This window comes from Ptychodera flava, chromosome 13, assembly GCF_041260155.1.
Source record: "Ptychodera flava strain L36383 chromosome 13, AS_Pfla_20210202, whole genome shotgun sequence".
NCBI lineage: Eukaryota > Metazoa > Hemichordata > Enteropneusta > Ptychoderidae > Ptychodera > Ptychodera flava.
In genome coordinates, this window is record NC_091940.1 from 20049599 (window position 1) to 20055282 (window position 5684).

Sequence of the window (5684 nt, forward strand, 5' to 3'; positions counted from 1 at the left end):
AATAAAGACTACAAGTCAGGAGTAATTATGCCAAGTTTGATCCTAGAGAAACAAATTACCTAAGATGTACCGTTAATTGAAATTCCAAATGGCCACCATCCCCGGGCCTTTGTTAAGTCTGAGGGGCAAATAATCACCCTTTTGGTTTCCGTCTAAGACGGTGAAAATTATAAAAATTTTGAGAATCTGAAAATATGTCCCCGAGACACATTCTACCCTAACATGGAATAGTTATGTAGTGAATAAGTAGAGAATGCATCGGTTTGAAGGCAAGAGAGAAACTTCAGACCCGGTTTTCGTCTTTTCAGCAACAAAAGTGACCATTTTGTAACAAGGAGCTACAGATACTATACTGATTACATATCTTGATGTTCATAATATTGAAGATAGAAGCTGTACCGATCAGATTATATTGTTTACGGAGAATCGTTGATGCCGACTTGCATTGTAAACATGTGGTATCTGACGAAGATTTAGGACTTCCAAACCATCGTCACGTTTTTCATGCCTGATCTACAAATGTCTTGTAGGAGATGTATGCCCCCTTATCATACACCTTGAGTTTTCTGTTAGATTTTCATATAGGCCTAACCTGGAAAAAACGTCTACTTTTGAAAAACACTTCAGATTTTATTGTATTCAAGAGGTTATTCTCTTTCTTTGGTAGTCATCGTCATGACACAGAATTCCGGGGGTTAATGTTTGTCATTCCGAATACCAGTGCTGTCGTAATTTTCAGCAAAGCATCAAACATGTATCACAGAGAAGTTGATTTGTCTGTGCACAGGCAGAACGCTTCGCCAATAAAATCCCACACTACAGACAGCTTTGTTGTCCGCTGCTTGCTCCGTTACCATGTAAGGGGCTTTGAGCTGACGATCAACCACGCCGTTTTTTATTCTAAAGTAGTTGTTATGTCCTTAAAAGTCATGAATAGACATCGTTGAGACGAAACCAATTCATCCTTTAGTCAACCTTGCATCGGAACCTTTGCATGACCAGATAGTTGAGCAATCCACCTATAACAGTGAACGCAGTTGTCGATACAATTGGGGTCAAACGTTGATTGAAGAAAAAATTCAACGTGTGACCCAGAGATTGCAACACAGGTAACGCAAATCTACACCTCACCATACCACTGCTTATCCACGGCTGTCTTCAGCGTTACCAGTTGGCTGGACTAGTTCCGAAGATTTGGCAACTTTCTCGCAGTGAAAAAGGTAACATTATTGGCCAATATATTACGCTAAGATTTTAATAACTTGTCCATAGATACATATACTGAATTCCTGGTTCATTCTCGTTTAAAAGTGATGTGTAGAAAACAGAGTGCACGGCTGGGAGATCTTGAACAAGAACGTAAGCCTACATTTAACAGGCACTAAGTAACAGAAGTCACATAAGGAAATGAGCAACAGTTTTTAGAGAAGTAATTTGACTTGGCGAAAAACACAGTGTTTCACGAGTAAGCATAGTCTAGAACAATATTATGAGACATATAGATCCATAACCCAAGCTAACCCTTTTGAAAAGTTAGGAGATTACAGACGATGTTTTTAACTACTCTGTTAGTGAGGGTGATTTGAAAATTGGGAGCTTTCTCAAATATTCGAAACCCAATTTTCAAAATATGGTATTTATACTTGTTAAGGTTTTATGATATTATGCCTTCACAAATTACAGAAAGATATTTGGATTTTGTCCACCCACCACCAATGGAGTGCCTGTTATCTAACACTTTCCCTTGTGTATATTTATCGTTATGTATATAGAGAAAAGAGTTCTGGCACCCTGCCAACCATGAAGACTTTGGTTGTCACACTCATTATTCTCTTGATCGTGTCCGAGTTCGTTGTACGCGATACAAATGCTTGGTGGGGGAGAAGAAGAATCTGTAGATCCTGCAGGGCCAGTGGCGGTCGAGGCGGTGGCGGTCGAGGCGATGGCGGTCGAGGCGGTGGCGATCGTGGCAGGGTTGGAAAGCATGAACATAGAGTACGGGTTTTATATATCACTATGCCAATGAAATCCATGGAGGCAAATTATCTATAACAAGTCATCGTTGATGACACAGTCCCCACTTGTTAATGGGTACTTTGATTACATGTCCTCAGAGAGGATAGAGTCCTCTTCATTAATTAGGTCTGTGATAAAAAACTTTGATACAGATGGCGCTCAATGGACAAGAATGAGTTCCATGGTGATGAAAACATAAAACCAATATAGGCCACCATCCTAAAGTTCATAAAATGAGTGAACTAGGAATTAATCAACAGGATGTTGCAAAACATTTTTGCATACAATTCTTACACTTAACAGATGAAACATGTCTGAGTTATGGCTCTGTACATGAAAAAATCGTAATAAAATGGCCGCCTGGCAGCCATATTGGATCGTATCACAAAACAAATTGACGTGCATATCTATGACATTGGTCGATGTCCTTGTACCAATGCTGAATAAAATCGGTTGAAACATGTCTGCGTTATGGCTCTGTACATGGAAAAATCGTAATAAAATGGCCGCCTGGCGGCCATATTGGATCGTATTCCAAAACAAATCGACGTGCATCTGTATGACATATGAAGTAATCCTTGTACCAAGTTTGAATGTAATTGGTTCTTGCATCTCTGAGATATCTGCATGAACGGATGGACGCATGCACGCACGCACGCACGCACGCACGCACGGACACACGCACGGACATGACCAAACCTATAAGTCCCCCCGGACAGCGTCCGTGGGGACTAACAAACACAGAGAATAGAACAACAATCGCAATTATTCCACTTCCTTTGCAAAACTCAATTGAATCGCCAGATGATTGACATATTTATAACAAAACTGGCCGCATGGTCAGACAATGGCTTGGTTTGTGTCAGATTTTGCCCTGTGGACTTTTTCAAACTTTCTTCGAAAATAAACCCCATAGAGCTATTCCAGTGTATATCAAGAGGACCAAGAATTGTTTTGTACCGGCTACTTTTAATACTACACCAGAAAAAATCCTTGACACTTGTAGACGGAGCCTTCAGTCATCAAACTTGATATCTCTACAATTATCATAAATTACCCTACTAAATACGAATTATCTGAGATTTAAGTTACTTTCCACTTTCGTATATGCCCTCCCCATTTTGACCTTTGATTTCTTCTAATTAATCAAACTGTAAATTGTAAATTTCAGGTCCGAGCCCCGGAAGAACCACTACTTGGAGGGAAAAGATTACAGAGTCCATAGCGACAATGAACAACGTTTTCGATAATATACCTCCCTGCCGACCGGACCTGAAGATGGATTGATTCAGAATATACTCGACTATTTGAGTGTTGTCATGGCTTACATTACATTTTACATTTGCAGCAATGACTTAAGATTATGTTCACTAATGATTTAAGAGTATAAAGCGAAAAAAGGGGGAAGCAGAAAAATCTTATGAATCATCACTTCTATTTAATAAATCTGAGCAGCAAACTTAATTTTCAACGTGTGTATTCTACTGTATGCACTCGACTGAAAATCTGGGACTTGTTATCGCGTTGTTCATCAAAAGAAGATAGCGTCCTACTTGAGGGCAATTTTTATCACAGAAATGGAGAAAGCTACCAGACAATTAAACCATGCAAATTGCTACTGACGGACTGTTTAAAGTCATCTCCAGCTTGTGATTATACAGGTTCTATCACAAAGTGTGGTATTAAAAACTGCAAAACTTGTAATATGCTCATCACTACAGAACAGTTCAGTAGTAGTTTGACAGGGAAGACCTATTCTACCAAATGTCTGGAACCTCTGAATTGCACAACAAAAAACGTAATCTATGGAATTGAGTGTTCATTGTGTGGGCTCATTTATGTTGGTGAAACAGGAAACAGCTTACGATCTAGAATGAACGGACATCGCAGTGGAGTGAATCGATCTTTGGATGTGCAACTTTATAAGCATTTTAACCAGGACGATCACTCCACTTTGTCTATGCGTGTCCGTATTCTTGAAAAAATATACCATCCAACCAACAGCCCCACTCTTAGTTCACCATTCCGTAGACAGAGAGAATACCACTGGATTAGACAGTTAGGTACCGCAATGCCTTATGGTTGTAATGACAACATCAAAGATATAGGCAATCTCTCAAGTCCTGGTTGTTCAGAAATGAATGTGATGGGCCTATTTGAGTCTTCTGTCCGTAGAAGACGTAGTCATGGACATAGGCGTTACCATCGGCCTAAATTGGATACATCAGCTACCTCCAATTGCCATGACAAATTTCATGAGCTGCTTCTTTTATTGCAGAAGCCTTTAGGTCTCCATCACATTCGTACTTCATTATTTGCTCTTTCCATCAAGGACTTGAGAAGGTTGCATGTCTATGCATTGGGATTGTCTTTGACAGATCCGAACAAACAACCATACAGACTGGTCAGTATTATTGCTGACATTGCACTATACAGACTATACAAGCCTGTTCGTGCTGAACCTATGACTGATGATCATCGTCATTTCATACATCTTCCATTTACTAACAAAGGAATTGATGCCATTAATATCAGCAATATACTACACAACAAAAAGGTTACATCAACTATACCTGTATACTTTAAGAACCAGTCTGTACCTATTCTGTCATATCAATACACCAAGACAATCTCCAATAAAATATTCAATTACAATAAGGCATTGCGGCACTTAAAAATTGATGAATTCCTTCAAACACCAGCATCCTGTGACTGCTCTACATCTCCCTTCAAATATACTCCAGTTGGCCATGTCATCACTGGTGATCTGAACTTAGATTGAACATCACCACCTTCGTAAGATATATCTTGTGGACCCAGTTCAGAGAACCTCGCAGGATCAACTGGAACCATAATTTTAAGATCATTATGGACTCAGTTGAAGAATATGCCAGGAAATGGGCTAAAAGGGAGGATGTAGAGCTGGACACACTGTCAGAATGGGTCAAATCTGTGAGGAAAATAGTGCGTGGCCGTATTGGTCGACTAAGATCACATGTTTGCAGAAGACCCTATTCTGTATTTAAAGATCCTGATGCTGTTAAGTGTTTGAATGATATCCATGACAAATATGTTGTCGTCCCTGCTGATAAAGCTGCCAATAACATTGTATTTGTCTGTAAGAAGTATTATTTTGAATGTCTTATAGACGAACTTGGTGTAACTAAGACCTCCACCAACTCCACTTACAGACACTCAATGTTCAACAAATCTGAAATTTTGGCAAACCATAAGTCATTCATGGATAATTTTAATATTACAACAAAGGATGACCATAATAAGTTGCCTAGCTTATACTGGATACCAAAGCTCCACAAAACACCTTACAAAGCTAGGTTTATCGCAGGATCTTCAAAATGTTCAACAACAGAGTTATCGAAGATACTGACTTCTGTTCTTTGTACTGTTAAACGGGGACTTCAATCATACTGTGATGTTGTCTTTTCTCGGAGTGGTATAAATCAAATGTGGATATTAAAAAATTCGAAGGAACTCTTGGAAAATTTGAAATCAAGATCTGTTTCAAAAATAACATCTATTAAAACTTTCGATTTTTCCACATTGTATACCACAATACCACATGATAAATTGAAAGAACGCTTGAAAAACATCATCAACCAAGCATTTTTCTATAAAAACGGTTCACGCCGTTACAAATATGTGGTATT

At 39.0% G+C, this 5684-nt stretch overlaps 1 long non-coding RNA gene across 1 annotated transcript; it reads left to right on the plus strand.

The window, feature by feature from the left end:
- Positions 1-987: 987 nt before the first annotated feature.
- LOC139147753 (uncharacterized) lies at positions 988-4729 on the plus strand. Its single transcript, XR_011555795.1, has 3 exons — positions 988-1220; positions 1773-1995; positions 3188-4729. It is a non-coding gene; the product is annotated as an uncharacterized lncRNA (long non-coding RNA).
- The last annotated feature ends 955 nt before the right edge of the window (positions 4730-5684 follow it).